Here is a 21,910-nt window from a genome sequence, read left to right as displayed (position 1 = left end):
CCAGATGCTGTGTGATATGTCTGGGTTCCCAGGATTCATCCAAATGAGGACCCATTGAGATTTGCAGATAGGAATTCCCCAGCTGAGAGACTCAGAGTAGGGGAATAGGGCTAAAGGGGGAAAGTGGGATTCTAAGATATCCGTGGGATGTTCGGTGTTTGAATTTAGCTCACTCTTTGTACATTTTCAGAGTGGCCAGGAAAGGAGCCAGAAGACTTCCATCAGCTGCTCCTAATTTTCTCTTTTCTTTATAAACTTCCTAATTATTTTAGAAATGATAAGAAAGAGAAAAATATCTGAGGGAACAAGGGGGTGATATCCAACGTCAAGGATCTGAATTCTTAGCCTTTCTTACCAATGTTACATGTCTATCCAATTCCAATGAATATTATATCTGTATGCAAGCCGATTGCAAATATAAATACAAAAATGTTAACTTCTCAATTCTTCACTGTGCTTATTATGTCGGTGTGTGATTCCTCCTTGGGTGAATGTCTCCATATATATGAAGAGAGGACATTATTGAGTCTTATTATGTAAGCCTCTGTTCTAAATGCTTTATATGCATTAAACCATTTAACCTTCACAAGAGTTCTATGAGATAGACACTATTAATTTTTCTGTTACACAAATGAGGAATTTAGGATATAGAGGTTAAGCTACTCATCCACTCACACAGCTAATAAATGGAAGCCTCAAGTTTGGAAACCAAGCAGTCTAATTTAAGAGGCAGGGCTCTGAAGCTCTATGCTGTCCTGCCTGATTCTGGACCGATAATACATCTTCATGGATTATGTTTTTTGTGACATTGAGTCAAAATAGACATACATTACTTGCAAGTACAAGAAGCCAAGAACGGCTTTCCCAAGACATAGGTTCTCTCTGCCACAGGTGAATCCAGTCATTTTAACCAAATAGCAACACTTTTCTAAATCCTGGATTCATCATCTGTGCAACTGGAGTGGGGGAAGATGTTAGAAAAAATGTGTAAGTTTCTCTAGATTTCTGATTTAAGATTCTTGGATCATGTATTGTGGAACATCTAGATAACTTTGTAGGCCGATGGTTACCCATAAACACCTTTTAATTACCACGTGGAGACCACAGCTGTAATTTACCAGTGCAGCAGAGGAATGGTATATATAAGACCTGCTGTTATTTTTGGTTCAGCCTTTTACATCATCATCTGCAAAAAATTAAAAAAATAGAAAATGAGCATTAAAACCCATTACGTCATTCTTCAAGGAAACTTGTATCATTGATGTAATCTAAAAAGAACTCTCTCAAACATAAGGTTGTCATAGAGATTACATCCTCCAAACAACCACCTCTCAGCTACTGCTGTCAAGAGCTGTGATTTTGGATTTATCTCATTTTGAGGGTCTTGGTTAAAATCCAAAGGAAAACCGAGAAATGTTATTCTCTTGTGGAAGTACTTCAAATTGCCTTCCTTGGAGCACTTTACAATCAGGTCTGTAAAAATCTGCTCTGTTAGTTACAGCACATGTGATAGCATAATTTTTCTATTCAATGGCCCTCCACCTGAAGTTGAAGTGGTCAGAAGAAAAGAATAGCACAATTAAATTATGGATATGGTTATATGAACCCACAGTCAAAACAATTCACAAAACCCACATATGCAAAAAGGAACTTTTCTTTTTATTTTCTTTTTTTAAAAAGTATTTTTTGATGGAAAGCCAACTTTATTTATTTATTTACTTACTTATTTAATATAATTAATTGTCAAGTTAGCTAACATATAGTGTATCCAGTGTGCTCTTCGCTTTGAGAGTAGATTCCCATGATTCATTGCTTACATAAAACACCCAGTGCTCATCCCAACCAGTGCCCTCCTCAATGCCCATCACTCATTTTCCCCTCTCCCCCACTCCTCCCATCAACCCTCAGTTTGTTCTCTGTATTTAATAATCTCTTATGGTTTGCCTTCCTCTCTGTTTGAAGTCATTTTTCCCCTTTCCCTTCCCCCATGTCTTCTGTTAAGTTTCTCAAGTTTCACACATGAATGAAAACATATATCTGTCTTTCTCTGCCTGACTCACTTCACTTAGCATAATACCCTCCAGTTCCACCCATGTTGTTGCAAATGGCAAGATTTCATTCTTTCTCATTGCCAAGTAGTTTTCACTATATACATAAACCACATCTTCTTCATCCATTCATCAGTTGATGGACATTTAGGCTGTCTCCATAATTTGGCTATTGTTGGTAGTGCTGCTATAAACATTGGGGTGCATTTGTCCAAAGGGAACTTTTCTTAACTGAGCTCATGAGCTCCCATTTCTGATCCTGCACAGAATAATTAATATAATTAATTATTAATTCTTTGAATGTCTTAGTTCAATCCAGTGTTTTGGTTTTTTTTTTTTTTTGTATAAATTCAGGACTGCTATCTCAGGATCAGTCCAATTAAAAGCTTTCTCTTAGATATTCCTTATCTTCCACTTAACCTCAATCCTCAATTCTCAAGAATGAAGCAGAGGGGACGAAAAGGGAGTTTCATGTGAGCAGGGGGCAATTTCTTCATGACTGGCCATACTGGTATACTGAAGGTGGGATTCATTTCCACTCTTGTCCACTTCCTGTTATGGATGAGGACTGGTGCTCTGCTTGGCTATGTTGAGAGGCTATTTCAGTTTTGACAGGGCATTCTCAACCTTGTTGATTCTTCTCAGACTTTTCAGTTATAAAACCAACTGGTAATATTCTCCACACCTGTTTGGGAGACCTACCCTCTTCTGTCCATGTTCCGGGGCCGGTGACCCAAGGCTTTTCTGTCAACTAATATATACTTACTCTGTTGTCACACTGGCACTCTGAATCTCCTCTGTTCCACTTGTGGGTTGTAGGTACTGGATGTGTTACTAGATGAGCCATGCTACCTTCTCTTTTTTTCCTTTCTCTTATGTCCCAGAGTCCCAGGACACATCTGCTGGGCTCTCTCTCATCATACTCCATCTGTGGAGAAAAGTCTTCACCTTTTCTACCGTGTGGGCTCTTCCAACTTGAAGGGGATATCAGTTAAGTGCTCCTCCACTGCCTTCCTACCTGGGAATCCCATCTTCAAAAAGTCTCCTTCCTTTACAAGTAATGTTTTCTTCCTCTAAATCAGAGTTACATATACTTCCAAGGTGTTTTTTAAGTGTACTTATTTATTTGAGATAGAGAGTATGTATGAGTGGGGAAGGGGCAGAGGGACAGAGAAAGAGAGAGAGAATTCCGAGTGGGCTCCTCACTGTCAGCACAAAGCCCAACACAGGGTTTGACCTCATGAACCATGAGATTACGATCTGAGCTGGAACCAAGTGCTGGATGCTTAACTGACTGAGCTACGCAGGTACCCCACATATACTTCATCGGGGGCAGGGAGTGACAGAAAGTTATGGGATGGAGGGAGGAGGACTGTGAAGAACAAGCTCTCTTGGTTTGTCATATCCTCCTTATTTCTGCCCAGGAATCCATCAAATTTATAAGAGATAAAAAAGAAAACACTACCTGGTATTTGAAATGATCAGACTGCTGTATGAGAATGTCCTCCTACCACATGGAGGAAGCTCTACTAGTCTAACGTTCTTGGTCTCTCTTGCCTTCTTATCTACTGCTCTGCAGGGGAGCAGGAGAGACTTAGGGGTAAGTTAAGGAAGTGAAGTGGGCATACTCAGCTCACTTCACCCTTCTCCTTTTCCTTGGAGGTAGCCTGTTTACAGAGAACAAGGGTTACCATTTGTTCCCTCTCTGCTCCCAGAGGGGAGGTTGTAGTTGTCCAGAATGTTCTATATCTGGATGAGGATGATTGCCAGCTCAGTATTCATAAGTCCTCTTTCCCAAATATATTAGCCACTGCATCCCATATCAGTTTTGTCAGTGATAAAGGCCATCTTTTGCCATCCCATTGCCTTATTCTTATTTGTTAATTCATTCAGACCTTGGTCAGTGAAGACATTTATTATTCTCTAATTTTAACAAATATTTTATATATCGTCCTGTCACTCTGTTAAATGTTCTTCTCCCCAGTTCTGCCCTCCACCCCCCTCCAAATCTGACCAAGATTGTGAAGAGTTTAGGTACAATTCTGGCTGTGTCATATACAACTAGTGTAACCCCGCCAACTTCCTTCCCCTCGGCACCCAGGCTGCTTCTTCTAAAGCCCATTTACAGCTAGATAGATTTCTAAGGGCATCCAATTCAGGAGCTTTTGTTTCTTTACGGATGTATTTCCTCATTTTTTAAAGACTGGGGTGTGGATTTATAATGTTCCAACATCACATATCTCAGCCAGAAACCAGGAAGAGAAAAAAAAAATGAGTAAGTTGTCTGAGGACTCTATCCAAATTCTTGCTGCATTTCGGAAACCTAAATATTCTCTCTCTTTCTTAGTCTGAGTCAGAGACTGTGAGGACAGAAGAGGTTTTATATGAAAAATACAGCTAGAGAATTTGGGTCACTGTGAACGAAAAGACTGTGTATGTGTGCTGAGCAATGCTGTGCCCAGATTTATGTTGAGGGGGGATTCATGTCTCTTTGCTAACAGACATGCACAAATTAATCACCAGGACAGAGAGGAAAAAAAAAAAAACAAAAAAAGGTAGTTAGAATGTTCTGGAAAAGAGGAAACTTGGAAGAGACCAGGAAAATTTGTTATTGAGAAATTCTCTTTAAGAATAACTTTAAATAGGGGTGCCTGGGGGGCTCAGTCAGTTAAGCATCTGACTTTGGCTCAGGTCATGATCTCGGGTTCACTAGCTTGAGCCCTTCATTGTGCTCTGTGCTGACAGCTCAGAGACTACTGCCTGCTTCGGATTCTGTGTCTCCCTCTCTCTCTCTGCCCCTCCCTCATGTATGCACATGCACACTCTAAAAACATTAAAAAAAAGAATAACTTTAGAGACATATTCTAATACTGTATCAGCTACTTAATTTCCTTAGTATGTTATTCAAATGGCCTCAAGAGTTCTTTAACAGTCAGGCTAGTCTGGACAATGAATTGTCTGGTCAGCAGTTTAATTTCTGCTTTAGGTAAACATACTCAACTGAATTAGCCTACTCTACTTTTTCCTTTAATTTTTAATTTGTATTTGAGAGAGTGAGAGAGAGCATGTGCACAAGTGGGGGCGAGGGGCAGAGGGGGAGACAGAAGACAGAGAGAGAATCTTAAGCAGGCTCCACCCTCAACACAGAGCCTGATGCAGGGGTCAATCCCACGACCTTGGGATCTTGATCTGAGCCAAAATCAAAAGTTGGACACCCAACAGACTGAGCCACCCAGGAGCTCCAGCTTACTCTACCTCCATGTATTTATTTTTATACAAGTAATCTGAGTTAAAATATTTAAATAGAAAATTAGAAAACAGAAATAAAAAAGCAAACATCATCTTTATCATTCTTCTCCTACTATCCCTGTATAGCTATTGTTTATACTCTGTTCAGCTTTGCTACTGACTTTATGTGTATACACACACACATATCCACATGAATATGTATAAAAACACACCCACACACGCACATAAAGTTACTTCTATACCATAAAAGTACTGTCCTACAACCTGTTTTTTCACTTAACAGTATTGAAACCGCTTTTAATATTTCATTCTGATTTATATCATTACTTTAATAGTGACATTGTTTCCTTTTTTGAATGTACCATAATTTATTTGGCCAATCTTCAATTAATGGGCATTTAGATTGTTTCTAATTTTAACTGGAATGAAGAATGCTGAGTTGAAATATTTTTATGCACATCTTTGCATAAATACTTCTCTAATTCATTATTTGAGTTAGATTCTTAGAAGTAGAATTAATGGATGGAAGAGAATGCATATTTTTATAGCTTTTCATACCTGTTGCCAAATTGCCCTCCAAAGAGATTGTACTAATTGCTACTTTTAACGGGAGAATTTGAGGGCAGCCATTTCTTCCAAGTCCTTGCCAAAACTGGATTCTTTCCTCCTTTTGAATGCCTTCCACTCTGAAACATCCCTTCTTTAAATAGTCTTTACACAAAATCCAGCTAGTGACCACTACAATCTAAACTCTAACTCAAGGAACTGGGGGCGCCTGGCTGGCTCAGTTGCTGGAGCGTGCAATTCTTGATCTCCGTGTCATGAGCACGGAGCCTACCTAATTCGGGGAACTAACGACGACGTGTGCCATAAGAATGGTTTTGGAAGAATGAAAAAATGAACGAATATCCAAACTTGTATGCAAATCTCTTGGATTAGTTTTCTCTTACAAGAAATTCTTTCTGGCTAAATTCCCAGCAGGAAATTCGGTTTTAGACTACAGGAATATTCTGAATTTGGGTTGTTGATCAAGGTATTAGTCCTGCATCCTAAAGGAAAGCAGAACAAAGCTAATGAGCCTACGTAGTTTACAAGCTACGTGGTAACTTTTAGTGAAGAGTTTATATTTGTTTGAATACCACACATAAAATCTGTGATTGGAAGTAAATTAGTTATGAATTCATATACCAACATTGAGGACGGAGATTTGGACTTGGTATGGGAACACCTTTATCTTTACATCACTGATTCAAATGACAAAATGACATTTGACATTTAATGAATGCACGTAGATTTAAAGTACCATTAAGATGTGGTTATTGCTAAGCCGGTGCCAATATACCAGCAACATGATTTGGACTCTGATCCACCCATGTACGTAACTGGCTGATAGTTATGTGATATGGTTAAAAGTTGAGTGAGATATTTGAAACTTACTTTTCCTGGAAGATGAGGACTTAAAAAAAAAAAAGAAGTATGTTCTCAGGTATCTATTTAAAATGTGTTAATCTTATGAAAACATGCAATTTGATCGTTTACATCTGTCAAATCTATGCCACACTATTCTAACATCACAAAAGATGCCTTTAACACATGCTAATCTTTTAAAAAAAATCACTTCACTGCAATAATGTCTTTGTTTTCAAATTTGATGCAGCATGGTATGGAATCTTACGAAGACAGACATCATAAAGGGCTACACTTGATTATTCTCTGTTTCTTTCCATAATATAAAGGGTCCAAAATCATCATAGCAGAAATATCCACAGGAGAGGCTGGAGGTGGAGGCGTGCCACGCTGGGAACGCCTGCCCGGCCACGTGAGAGGACAGTTCGTAATTCGGAAAACAGTGATGCGATCCCTGCTAGCAAGTCCGTGTGTGAGAAAAAAAATCATTAATTTCCATTTGCAAACAGCATAAGGAACCTCCTCTCTGGCTCTCAGGGTTTAAAGGAAAGCACACAATGGTGATGTAGTGACCTGTCAGCTAAAGTACATTTTTTCATTTATCAAATCATTAGTCATAGCGATGGCAAGAGCTTGGATTGTTCAGGCGTGTAGGTCATCTGGTTTCCCCTCCCTGCTCCTCCTGACAATTACAAAGCCAGGAGCCCCCTCCTCTGTGCAACTACCCTATTCCCCGAATGCTGCTTGGTGGGGTCTGGTTACTGCCTGTTATTGGCTCCCCTGCCTCATGGATCCTTGTTCACTTGATTTCTGATGATCCTGCCGGACTTGAACGTTAGAGAAATTCCCATGTTCAGAACTGTTGCTCCAATGAGGACAGAATGATCAGAAATAGATGCATTAAGGAAAACAAATCACCTAAAATCACTCCTGACTTTATTTCTGGACACTGTTTTCACTGCAGCTGTGAAGGAAGATTCTGCCTTTCTGCCCCTTTCTTGTGGTAGAATGGTTACAAAACTGGCCTCAGTTGTTCACATCTCCCTGTATCCACATCCATGGCATCCTTTTTTCAATAGGTAGAATTGAGATGGGATAAAATACTCAAGTGAGGGTTTATATATCAAAAGTGGGAGGGTAAAGTGCTCTAAAAAAGAATTTTAAAAGGCGATGAATAAAGCTATAACGGAAATGTGACATGAAGAAGAAAGATGAATTTAAAAACAGTTTTGACCTTGCCACTCCACTGCTCACCAGTTTTCCATAGCTCCACCATCTTTGGTGGGTTTGGAGGTTGGTGGAGGTGGCTGCTCTGAATTACAGGAGTGGTAGAAGAGTCTGGAATAGACTAGTGGAGAACTGAAATTTAGATTCAAGTAAAATCAAACATGTGTCCCCAAGAGAAACATTCCCTTGGAGTAATTCTGTGACGTGAGCACAGCTCTCTGATTGTAGAGGATAGGGAACTTGTGAATGAACCAAGTAATTTACCTTTGGTCATCCCGCTCATTAGTGACAGTGTGGTGATTTGAATTTGGTGTTCTGATTCCAAGGGCTTCTTTAGTTTTACGACACCAGAGTTGTGTTGTGGCTTTGATGAGTTACTACGTTCTTGCTGGGGTGTCATTGAGTCATTGAGACAGGCTACACATTGGGTATTGTGTTACGGGATAGGAACATGTCACATGTTACAGGATAGGAACAGGCATGTGCCCGGCCTCACTCTTGTATAATGGAAAGAGAATATACTTAGGATTAAAAACAAACACAAAAAAACACTGGGGTTTGAGTCCTGGTTCTGTATCTTACCTTCTACTTGATATCTCCCCAAAATAATATTGCTGGTAAAATAGAGATGATTCCTTTGTTATATAACTCTTGGTGTGGTACAAAATCTAAATGAGATCATGTAAATTAAATAAAGCAGTAATTGATAAAGGACTTCACATAAATTAATTGAATGTTGCCTAGTGTTTTCCTTTGTTCCTATTCTATGAAGCTCACTTGAACTCTGTCGCTCCCAGCCCCAAATTTACCAACCCCAGATAGTACCAACCACTGTTGGTTATTGCCTTTGTTGTACCCAGCACCTGTCTGAATCACAACACCTAAAAATCTTGGTCTCAATTTTATATGGAGGAGGGGATGCAGCCAATTGATTCACGTGCCCTCAGCACTTAGTGCAAAGCTTGGGAAATACCACATATTTAATAAATATTGAGGAGCAAATACATGAATGTGTACATTGTAAAGTATACTATTATTTTGTATTGCTCTGTTGAAACTTTCAAAGAAAGGACAGTAATGGGTCTTTGGAAATATGATATAATTTTTTTTGAGTTTCACTGATTTATTTTGAGAGAGAGAGAGGATGAGCAGGTGAGGGGCAGAGAGAGGTAGGGAGAGAAGCCCAAGCAGACTCTGTGCTGTCAGCAGGGAGCCCGATGTGGGGCTCCAACTCATGAACCATGAGATCATGACCTGAGCCAAAATCAAGAGTCAGATGCTTAACCGACAGAGCCACCCAGGTGCCCCAAAATCTGATATGAATTTTAAAAACATAAAACCACCTTTCACATCAATTGAGCACTTCTTTTTTTTTTTTTAATCTTCATTTATTTTTGAGAGAGAGAGAGACAGAGTGAGAGAGAGAGAGAGATCAGGGGAGGGGGAGAGAGAGACACACACACAGAATCTGAAACAGGCTCCAGGCTCTGAGCTGTCAGCACAGAGCCTGACACGGGGCTTGAACCCATGAACATGAGATCATGACGTGAGCCGAAGTCAGACGCCTAACCAACTGAGCCACCCAGGTACCCGTCAGTTGAGGACTTCTAATGCATACAGATCTTACATTTTAAATAGTATTTAAGTTGCAATGTAATAATTTCAAGTCTTTGTATGTCTGAAGAAAATTTTCAGTATTAATTAAACTGAGAGACTTATCCCAAAATAAAAAAAGCACTCCAAATGAGCACTTCCTTATGCATGGAAGTTAAGCATCATCACTCTATGAAATAGGTTAAAATTTGGCTAGTGATATTTCCAAACATTAGCTATTTTTTTAAGGGGTGATATTTGAAGATCCAGATTAGAGGCTGTGAAAGCAAGTATTTCAATTATTTGAGGTGGAAAAAGAGCAATTTTGATAGAACATGACAACTGGAAACTTCCCCCTTTCCTTAGTGTGGTGACAAACTTAGTGTCCAGAGTTCAGTGGTTCAGGGCACCAACTGTAGCACTTTCCTTAAGTGTTATGATTAAGATAAGCTACACCAGAGTTGCCACTCACGGGTAAAACTTGTCAACTTTCCAAGAGGCTGCTGGAGTGGCCGCAGCAGCGGGCTCTGGCAGCTCTTAAATTCCAGCTGGGGCCACAGCCTCAGAAGCTTGCATAGTAATTAAAACTTATGATTTTGTTTTCCTCTGGAATATACTCCTGAGATATACACCTTGAGCAACTCTATCTGAGGTCCATGACGGGTTATTCCCATCCTGCCCTTGGGAATCTAGGAGATGCTGGACCATGGGCAGCCTCCTGCAGTGAATAGGCCCTGTTATCTCATTGGAGAGAGATAGGCCTATTATGTCCTTCCATCTCTAGGTTCCTGACTGAAAGAATTTGGGGAGCAGTAGGGAACCCAGGAGTGACTAGTCCTGATTTTGCCTCTTTTTAGAAAAGGAGATGGTTTGCCTCCAGGTAGGTGCACAGCACTGTGGAGACAGCCAGATTTGTGTTCCAATCCCAGCTCTGATATCCCTAGCTGGGTGGGCTTCACTGAATGAACCCTTTTGTATGTCCTCATGTATGTCCTCAGAAGCAGATTCTGACCACTTAGAGAAGTACCATGGGAATTAAGTATGGTATTATTCCAAGTAAAGCTCTTATCTCAGGGTCCAGCACATAGAAAGTCCAAGTGAAAAAGCAGAAGTGAGGAAGAAGGGGGATACTGAAGTGAATGAAAAGGACCTGTGTCCTGGGCATGGGGCATCTCCCTAATACGCGTTGTCAGCCACAACAACATGCTCGTGGTGGATGCCATCTTGGGCATCCTTAAACATAATCAAGGAGGCTTGTTCCTCCAAAAACTGCAAAGAAATAACTGAGGGGAGGCGGTACAGGGGGAGACTGGATAACAAGTGATCTGGATACTAAGCAGGATTTGACCAGGAAACGTTTTGTGAATCTGGAGAAGTTAATTTCTGGGCCTGGGTTCCCACTTCTATCAAATGAAGAGTATGGAGGAGTTAAATGGTTCTCAGATTGTATGCTTTGGAGCTGTCAGAGTGCATAACTGGGTGGCGGTCACCTGTGGCAGGAGGGGGAGTGAGGAAACAGAGTCGATGGTTCCTTGCACTTCGTAGGACAGCAAGATGAGGCAGCTTTACTTTGGTCTCTTCTAAGTGTCAGTGATTCCCATAATGCTTCTTTGAAAAATGAATCCTGTCCTTTAAACAATGTTTGAAAAGCACGGGATTAATCACTTTTTTTCTAGTTGGAAAAAAAAAAAAAGGAATCTTTAATCAGAACTAACTATATAATTTGTGGGGCCCAGTTAAAAATGAAAATGTGGAATCTCTTGTTCAAAAACAAGTACAAAGTTTTTCCCATGTCTTTTGCAGCCATTCTCTCTCTCCCTCTGATGGTGGTTTTAATTTTCTATTTAAGCATATGGTCCGTTGGGCACAGAAACATTTGAAGGTGAGTCAGACCCTCACAGGCACTCAGGTCCCCACCCTACTACTCAGCACAGAGAGCAGGTACACCCGATCTCATCCCTTGCTGCACTGACACCCAGGCCCTGGGGTGGAGGTTGGCAGTGATTGCTGAGTGGAGGAGAGGAGCAGGTGGCGAAGAACATATCCTGGGGAGGCAGGAAGGTAGAGGGAGGCAGTTTGCTTGGGGGCTGAGGCTGCAAGCCCCTGGCTCATGCTCCACTGTACTGTCCAACTTTACCTACAAAACTCCAACTCAAAGAGAATTATTAGGAATTTCAGGATGGTGTCCTCACAGCATTAAACCTCAAGGATAGGCCTTCTGAGCGTGGGGTCCGGTCCAGATGCACAGGTTGCATATCCAAGGAGTTGACCTTGGCTTTAATATTGATAAATTGAATAACTGAAAATTAAATCTCAAATGAATTGTTCTAATCTAGTGATTTGAGTCAATTTTTGCAAATGACTAGACTATAGACACAGACATACTGGGTTTTCTGAATATCAGTTGAGTGTTATCCGTTGTGAAGAAAGCAAAACAAAATAAAACAAAAAGATTCCACCAAAAAAGAAAATGCCCAACTATTAATGATAAGAACAACTACTCTTGTTGGAAAAACCACTTAAAGTGTCCATTAAGATTAATATGACCACCAACACCCACATTGTGGATTCTGTGATTCTTTTTGGTTCTCCCTACAGAGGTTTTATCCCTTTCACTTCTTTCCTCAAAGCTGTCTCAGCTAACTGCCTCACACTGTTTTCCCATTCTCTGGTAGGTTTTTGCTAGCTGGCTACCTTCCTACCATCCTGTTCTTCCTCATTCTTCTCCCTGAATGAAACAGCCCAAAACCTACGTTCTCTCCCTGTGCCCTGACCCATCCTTCCCAGGAACACACAGCAATGTAACTTGCTTTTGATCTATTGTTCAATTGTCCCTCATTAATCTCCTGGTTGATAGGCCAACCATTACAGTCACGTTTGCCAATGTCTACATTTACCTCGAACACTCAGGAAAAGAGGAAAGCCCACAAACCTGAAATACAAATACAGATATTATTGCAAAGGAGGGTGTTTTTTCAAAACACAGCTTTGTCCAACCAATGTGCATGCAACAGCTCAGATGTGAGTACTGGTTATCTCCAAATAGGCTTATCAACCCTGTCCAAATGGGAATAGGTATTTAAAACTATTCAGAACTAGGAGACTTCTGGGCACCTGGGTGTCTCAGTTGGCTGGGTGGCCGACTTTGGCTCAAGTCATGATCTCAGGGCTCGTGAGTTCGAGCCCCACATCGGGCTCTGTGCTGACAGCTCGGAGCCTGAAGCGTGCTTCAAATTCTGTGTCTCCCTCTCTCTCTGCCCCTCCCCCACTCATGTTCTGTCTCTCTCTGTCTCAAAAATAAATAACATATTAAAAAAAAAAACTAGGAAACTTCTGGCTCTAACTCTAGATATATCAGATAAACAAACCCTGCTCAAACCAGCTCCAACTCAATCCCAGCCCCAAGATTAAAGCTCATGTGTCCCACTGTCTGAATTACTAACAGACTTCCATCAGAGTATATGCACATTTAAGTTGTTTTTGAATGATACGTTCTATACTTTCATATTGGATCCACATCATTTGACCCAAATGCAGATCTTATTTGTTGATAAGTGTTCTGGTTTTTACACCCAGGTTTTAATATATGTGCACATAATATTGAAAAATCAAATGCAGTTCTTTTTTTGTTTCTATATTTTATATGAATTTGATTTTAAAAATTTTCAATAAGATAATGTAGATATTAATAGACCTTCATTTTGTATGAAAAAAGTGTGAACATTTATGTAATTTATTTATTTAATTTTTAAAAATTTATTGAGAGAGAGAGAGTGAGAAAATGTGAGCAGGGGAGGGGCAGAGAGAGAGAATCGTAACCAGGATCCACTCCTGACACGGGGTTCCATCTCACGACCATGGGATCATGAGCTGAAATCAAGAGTTGGATGCTTAACCGATGGAGCCACCCAGGTGTCCCTGAACATTTATGTAATTTAAAATTGATGCATCAAATGATTGAGATAAATCCACAGAGCAAATGGCCACTCTTTATCAGGATTTGTTTTGCATTATTTTAAATTTTATATGTAACTATGCTTTCAGAAATATATCCCGTTCACAATATAGGATGGCTCTGTGTCTGTGTATTTTCAAAAAAAAAAGGCTTTATTTACTACTGAAAAGGAAAATGAGAATTTCAACACATATTTTTCATACTACCTATTAAGGTCTCCACTAGATAGGGAAGAAAAGAGACATGATTAAGATTCTATAAATGCAGTCAGACATTCTAACAGAAATTTCCTTCCCTTTCATAATAATAAACATATATATTTTCATGAGAAAATGCATGCTTAGTTTCTAAAACGTAAAGGTTAGCAATACCTGAACACTTGCCAAATTATGAAAAATTATAGGCTTTTCTCAGATGATAAGCACCAATCCCTAACAATGCTGTCAGATGTTTTCATGTGTTGGAAATATGAAGATCAGACCTTGAGAAACTCAAGCACTTTATCCTCTACCTACGGCAATTAGTCTGAAAAGCATTTCAGAAGACCCACGGCTTGTGGGAAGGCAGATGTAATTTCACTCTTCACTTTGAGTATTGTACCTGTGTGTGGATGACTGAATATGTCATAGTTTATAAACTGCTACATCTCACACACAATTAAACAAGGAAATTGGCTTCTGCTGCATTTAAAAAGAGATCTGTGGCAGCCTACCTCGAACTCATTGGAAGAATCGCCAACCCCTCCCTTCTCTTTGTCTTGCACGGGATGAGCAGAGGTCCCTACATATGGGGAATTCTAACTTAGATGTAAAGATGAAAAACTGGCAAGGCTATTCTACTACATACAAGGAAGTATGATGCAGGGATTAAGAGTGTGGACTTTGGTACTGCAATGTGTTTTGTGTTCAACCCTGACTCTGTCCCTTACAACTTCTCTGTGCTTCAGTTTCCTCATCTGTAAAATGGGGATAATGATAATACTGCTTCACAGGGATCTCATTAATGTTCAGAGGAGAGGGCCCCGCAAATGGTAAACCTAATAGCTAAGAGTAAACATGGTTTTTAATGTTGTTTACTCTTTTCCTTTTTATCCGATCTTAATTGATTAAGCACAAGGCATCTCTCAAAAAGCATAGGAAAGTTGCTTGTCAGTTGTTCTTACTCTAGTTCTTAATAGCCCAGAATAATCTTTATGTTGAGGGTACACATTTAAAAGAACAAATACATAAGAAAAAAACAATTTTCTGGGGCGCCTGGGTGGCGCAGTCGGTTAAGCGTCCGACTCCAGCCAGGTCACGATCTCGCGGTCTGTGAGTTCGAGCCCCGCGTCGGGCTCTGGGCTGATGGCTCAGAGCCTGGAGCCTGTTTCCGATTCTGTGTCTCCCTCTCTCTCTGCCCCTCCCCCGTTCATGCTCTGTCTCTCTCTGTCCCAAAAATAAATAAACGTTGGAAAAAAAAAAAAGAAAAAAACAATTTTCTTCCCTTACCATCCTGCAGAGTACTGCATTTACCCTTTTACTTCCACGACTTTTTTCCTTAATAATTCCCGTATATTACAGAGGTTGGAGAAATATATTTTGCAAGTATTCAAATACAGTTAGTTAGCCATCAAAATCATGTTCATCTTTGAGACTATGAACCTTGTAACTAAAAATGTAATTCATCCAGAATTGCACAATGAGACAAACTTGAATGCACTTTGTATCAGTCAAACTTCAGCTGCAGGAAGAAGGAAACATTTTCATTATTTTAAGCAGTAAAGGATGTCATCATGGGAACAACTAACATGTACTGAGTGCCTCCCATGTCCTGGGCTCTGCTCAGGGTGTGTTGTATATAGGCACTGACTTAGTCCTCGAGATGGCCCTAGCAGTAAATTATTTCCTCATTTTGCAGAAGAAAAACCTGACATTCAGAGAGTTGCCCAAAATAACACAGCTACTGATTAGCTGAGCCAGGATTTCAACCCGAATATTCTGTTCCCAGAGTGTCCATGCCAAACTACTCTGCTCTGCTCTACAGAGAATCAGGTACTTCAAGGTATTTTCCAAATTCCTGAAAGGATCAGAGAGGCTGTGCCTCCGGGAATGACTTCTAGGATAACGCTGCAGAACTGACTTGCCAAGGAGATGGCTACCTCTAGTACAGGCAGGAGCTGGAGAACTGGGGAGCTGGAAATGATGCCTGCCTTCGGGATAACAATGTTCTACGTCAAGAGACAAGGAACCACTTCTAGAATTTTTATCTCCAGGGCGATGCTGTGTCTACTATCTTGCACAAGCAAGATGAGTGTCTCCCATCCCACCGCCGCTCTCCCTACTTAATTCCATGTGGAACTCAGTTTCACTGCCAATCACTGCACCCAACTGGCAGAACTTAAATCACATCTGGAACCCAGCTTTGCAGACTCTGAGCCTGGAAAACACACCCAAGGAGGATGGAAAAGATGTTAGGCAAGCCAATCTCAAGTATCATGCAAACACTTTAATAGAAGAATTTCTCCTTTGCTTCAGCATTTTCTCACTGTTCATGTGAAGGATTGCTTCATGTAAAATAACGTGAATGTTTATCAAACGGAAAGAGGGAAATTTTATGAGTGAGTGAAATAAGACATTTTGTTTCTAGTTACCTTTCTTTTAGATTTTTAAAAAACATTTTTAAAAACACAGAATCTGAAACAGGCTCCAGGCCCTGAACTGTCAGCACAGAGCCCGACTCAAACTCATGGACCGTGAGATCATGCCCTGAGTCCAAGTCGGGTGCTCAACCGATTGAGCCACCCAGGCACCCCCATCTAGTCACCTTTCTTTTAAAGTTTCAGTGGCACATAACGGATAAAGACCCTTCAGTCTTGCTAAAAGGGATAGTTTATATTTTCAGAGGAGAAGATAACTGGTGATGGTAGTGGGGGGAAGGACATCTCACCAATACACTTTAGTTTTTCTTTCTCAAAATGGGTGTGAGAGTCCATATGGCAAATGAGAACAGAATGGGAGCAAGTGGGAAGTGAGCTTATCTAACATTTGGATGTGATGTAGGTTTTGTAACTTCAATCAAAAGCGGCACTCTCAAATAATGCTTTTCAGTTTGGTGTTTCTCCTCACATCAGGATATAGTCATTTCCTATACAGGGGAGGAAAAATAACCTTTTCTAGACTCCCTCTTCTGCACATGTTCCTTTCAACACGCCATTTATATTTGACTTCATTCTCACCCTCAAAGAGCCATGTGTTTTGATTATGAGTTCTGAATGGCAAGAAAACCTTTTTAATCAGAGGCATCCTTTCTGGAGCAAAGTGGAACATTCTTTCTGCCTCTCATTGCACACCGCTCTCCCCCTGATGCCCCAGGGACACCCAGTCTCAGGGAACAGGCAGCTAAAATTGTGAATGTAGAAGAAAGCAGAAGAGATGACTCAGGACATGGAAGTGGTTGTCCCAAGAAATGCCCAGACCCTCCAAGCCCTTTCATGAGGCTCAGCACCCAACTCCTTGCTCATTCCTGGAGGTAGGGCTGGCTGGTTGGCAACCAGTACCTGTCTCTCATCAACATGCCTCTTCCTGGTACCACCAAGCTTCACTTTCTCCAGTGTAGTGATACGAGACAAAGCCTCGCTTTGGCTTGGGCTCCTCTCAAGAATCCTTATGATTTTATTTTATTTTGTTTTTTGAAGTAATTTCTACACCCAACACGGGGCTCTAACTCAGAACCCCAAGATCAAGAGTCATACGCTCTACCGACTGAGCCAGCCAGACGCCCCTCCAGAACCCTTATGAATATCTCCTCTACAATATCCCAAATACTTCCTAAAGTTCCTATGTCCATAACTTAATTGATGGTTTTCCAAACTCATGAACCTGTTCCTTAGGCCGTATCCTTGGGGTGACAGAGGGCCCAGTGTAGATCTACTGCATAACCAGAAGCCCAAGAATTCTCGACATCCTCTCTCACTGAGCCCATAGTAGTGGTCAGTCCTCACCAAGTCCTGTGGATTTTACCTCTCCAGTTTCTCTCCTATATTTGCATTTTCCTCCTCGATCTCAAACAAAACAGCATTCTGAGCTATGCGTATCTTCCACACTGACTTCAGTAGCGGAGTCCTAACTGGTTCACTGCATGCTGTCTACTCACCTCCATCCAAAATCTACCCTTCACCCACTAGCCAGGGCGGCCTTTCCAAGTAGCATAAATCTGACCAATTACATCCTTTGCCTTAAAGCCATCATCAGTGTCTCCCCATTGCTCTTAGGGAAATGGGGAGGATTTGGCTATTGGTAAAACGGAAACAATCACATGTGATTGGGCTAGCCACCACCTACTGTAACCGAGAGCCGAGGCTCACGGATCCCATTCTTCATGTCACTGAGCCTCAGTAGCCACAGAGACTTTCTTCAGTTTTTTATGCTTCCTATACTCACCCATAACACAGGGTCTTGGCACATTCTGTTTCATATGCCTGGAACCTGCTTTGCTCCCACTTGACTCAATTTTCTTTTACCCTCCCCCGAGGTCAATCCTATTTCCTTAGAGAAGCCACCAGGAAGTCCATTCCTCACTCTGTGTGCTCACGGCACTATGGTTCTCTCCATAAAAGACCTTATCAGAGCTGGACTCTCATGTTTGCTTGTGTGATTATTTAATTAATATTTCTGTCCACTAGACAATTATCCTTCTAAGGGGAAGGACTAGGAGTTCCCTAGTGCTGGCACTGTTTTTGACACATAACAAGAATTCAATAGATTGTTTTGAATGAATGAATGAATGAATGTTAAAACAGAGTCCTGGAAATGTGCAGGGTTAAATTTTATATTTCTCACACCTCCCAGACTATGCCATAACAGCTAGTGCAGATCTAACACTCTCCACGGAAAATAGAGCAGATTCCCGTGCTTTTTGTCATCACTCTCCCACTTGTCTGAGAGAATTTAGAAGATGTGCGATGACTGATCACAAAGAATATGTTATAATAATAGGAACAAATGGCCCAGCTGTCCTTCGGTGATGTCTGTGCAATGCCAAACATCTGCATGAAAACTTTAAAACTTAGCTCTCTTCATTATAACGTTCTAAGTTTTGAAGTATTGGCTACTATGGAGACACTTATTGCCTGGGTTTTGCAAATGACATGAGCATGACATTCTTCAATATTTGTGCAATTTTCTCCTGCCTGAAATGGTTAGTGACCTTTTAGCTACTGACTTTTCATTTGCCTAGTGGTTCTGAGACTATAGGCTTAGTACACATTTTACATGCCAGGTATTGGCCAGGTCTGGACTCAACTTCTTTTCTGAGGATGATTTCCTGAGAACTCCACTTTCTTCCAAGAGAAGGCACTAAACAGTCAGGAAACCCAGGTTTTAGCCATAGCACTACCAATAACTTTTGATTAGCAGGACATCAAACATTATCTAGTCAGACTCCTTTAAGTTACAAGGGAGAAGAGTGAGTTTCAGGGGAGAAACTATTCCCAAGCTCACAGAGCAAGGCCTATTGTTACCACCAAGTCCTTTTTAGCGCTAAAATGTTTTCCTCAGCAAATAGTTGGCAGGAAATGTGGCCTTAGCTTCCCACTTACTCTGACTGCCATTCCCCAACAAGCAGACCACTATAGTCCACAAAATATGCTTTCTTTAAAAATTTTTTTTATTAATTTTTGTTTTAGAGAGAAAGAGTATGCGTGTGTGTTTGTGGGTGGGAAGGGGCAGGGAGAGAGAGAATCACAAGCAGTCGCCACACTCAGCATAGAGCCTGATGCAGGGCTCGATCCCACAACCCTGGGATCACGACTTGAGCCAAATCAAGAGTCGGACGCTCAACCAACTGAGCCACCCAGGCGCCCCAAACTGTGCTTCTGTTATTTTCGGTTCCCAAGGTCTTCTTTTACGAAGAACCACATTTATGAGGGAAAATAAGCTATACCAGGCTTTTGGACTACTTATATTTGTTAAAAAACCAAGTGTCCAATAGGATGTGCCTGTGTAACAGAATCAATCCAACAAGGGCCAAGTTGACCCACTGGCAATTTTTATGACGAATATCTCATTTTTCACCTTCCTCTAGACTCCAGAAAATATGTTTTAATAACATTTGCAAGTTTGGCCATACCAGAGGCCAAGAGAAGCTGCAATTTTGACTCCTTTGGCAAAAAGCTCCCACTAAGGCCTAGGGACCTACTTTCAGCTCTCTGGAGGCCCCTCTTTCCCTGACTTTAATGTATTGGCCTCCTGTGTACAACAGCTTGAAAACATTACAGATGCAGCCAGCCAGGAAGGTGTCCCAAAGATATGTTCCAGCTTTAGATGACAGTGACAAAGGATCCTGAATGCACCACCTGCAAAACTCCACTTCTTAAGTGGGAATCAGAGTTCAGGCCCTCCCGCATTATACTAGTGGGTCCGATTGCAAAATTACAACTTCACGAAGTCCAAGCACAAATGTGGCGACTGTATTAACTGTTCAGTGTGATGCTGTGCTATGAATTCATTTACACAAAGGCCAAAACTCTATCTGCTTGCAGAGTCGCGCTTTTATCTATTGGAGTGGTTCTGAACAGAAGTGATTGTAACTCTTGGGGACATCTGGAAAAGCCCATGGATACCTTTGGTTATCACACCTGGGGATAAAGGGGCTACTGGCTCTTAGTGGATGGAGGCCAGGGATGCTGCCGAACGTCGTAAAACGCACAGGACTGCCTCCTGCAACAAAGAATTATCTGGCTCAAAATGTCCACACTGCTAGTGTTAAGGAGCCCTGATACAGAATTAACCAGACAGACAATAAGTAGACTATCTGATGGATTTCCCTCCAGTCAGCCGGCCTATGGTAAAGTCCTGGTGCAAGAAGTATCAACGTGAACAAGTTTTTTTTTTTTTCTTAAATCTGTTTTCCTCAGTTTCTTCATCTGTAAAATGGGAAAAACAATGCATGTACCCCTAGCACATGGAAATTTCTCTAAAAAATGTTATCAGTTATAATTATTGATCCAAACTACTTTTTCCTGTTCTACTTTTATTGTTTACTGGCAACAAAAAAAAGTATCATTTGACCTCATGTTATGGAAGTTTTCGATACATTATCTCATGATCTCATACCAATTCTTTGAGTTAGAGCTTAGAAAAGGAACCCGAGGTACAAAGATACTTACCCAAATTTACAGAATTAGTAAGTGGCATAGTCAGGGTTTGAACATGTTTGTATATTAAATCCTAATCTCTTATTCATTCTAACAGCATAGGTAGGCCCCATATGTCTCAGGTTGCCTTCTACCAGAGACAATTTGCATCAGTTTGTGTGTTTGTCTCTCTCACTGGTCTGTGAGATGCTGTGTTCTGTCACATGTGCATTCCTGTGCTTTGTGTATCACATTTTGAAGCATCACGCCATCCCGGGAGATAGGCCTGGGCATTCAAAATCCTGGCTATTTCTCTTTTGATCAAAGATAGAAATAACAATTATGTAACTGGATTTACATATTGGAAAGGGTGTCATCATAGCAATGAATGGCTGGTACTGACAGATAAGTAAGACAGACTGAGTTCACATGAGAGGAGGGCTGTCACAGACAAGTGGTACCCATGCCAGCAAGGGTCATGGGTTAAGCACAGTGCCACCAAACCTTGCAGAAGTTGTGTGTGAATGACTATCGCATGCTTCAGCTGCACAATTGTCATTTTATTTCATATTGGAAACAACTGACTTAACTCCAGTGTCCTGTTTTCTTAAAAGACTAATGCTAAACCTACTGCCCCACTGTGAGGAGGAGAAAGAAAAGCCAGAAGCTAGGAGAAAATATTTGCAAATCATATATCTAATAAAGGACTTCTATCCAGGATATTCAAAAAACTTTTAAAACTCTATTTTACATAACCTTGTAAAAACTGTAAAACAATAGTAAAAAATAAAACTCTAAGAATAAACAACCCCCCAAAATGGGCAGAAGAGTTGAACAGAAACTTCACCATAGATATTCAAATGGAAACAAGCACCTGTAAAGATGTTCACCATCATTAGTTATTAGAGAAATGCACATTAAAATTTTTTTAATGTTTATTATTTCTTTTTGAGAGAGAGAGAGAGTGCGGGAGAGGGAGACACAGAATCCAAAGCAGGTTCTTATACACTGTTCATGGGAATGTAAAATGGTACAACCACTTTGGAAAAGAGTTTGACAGTTTCTTAAAAACTCAACATATACCTCCCATATGATCCAGCTATTCCATTCCTAAGAATTTACTCAAAAGAAATAAAAGCATATGTCCATACAAAGACACTTACATGAATAGACCTAACAGTTTATTTTGTTATAACCCAAACCCGGAACCAATCCAAATGTCCATCAACAAGGGAATAGGAACACAAATTGTGGTATATGTATGCAATGGAATGCTGTTCAACAATAAAAATGAATGGGCTATTTACATATGCAACAACA

At 40.7% G+C, this 21,910-nt stretch overlaps 1 long non-coding RNA gene across 3 annotated transcripts in view; it reads right to left on the bottom strand.

Annotated features, from left to right (window-relative positions):
• The window catches only part of LOC109495923, a 41,413-nt gene that overhangs the window by 6,268 nt on the left and 13,235 nt on the right, over positions 1-21,910 (bottom strand). For all 3 annotated transcript variants that reach the window (XR_006592528.1, XR_006592527.1, XR_002739497.2), the window contains one exon: positions 1,081-1,186. This is a non-coding gene — a long non-coding RNA (uncharacterized LOC109495923). The remainder of the gene's footprint in view (positions 1-1,080; positions 1,187-21,910) is intronic.

This window comes from Felis catus, chromosome F2, assembly GCF_018350175.1.
Source record: "Felis catus isolate Fca126 chromosome F2, F.catus_Fca126_mat1.0, whole genome shotgun sequence".
NCBI classification, from domain to species: Eukaryota; Metazoa; Chordata; class Mammalia; order Carnivora; family Felidae; genus Felis; species Felis catus.
The sequence above is the reverse complement of the archived record's forward strand: the minus strand, read 5'-3'. Positions and strand labels throughout refer to the sequence as shown.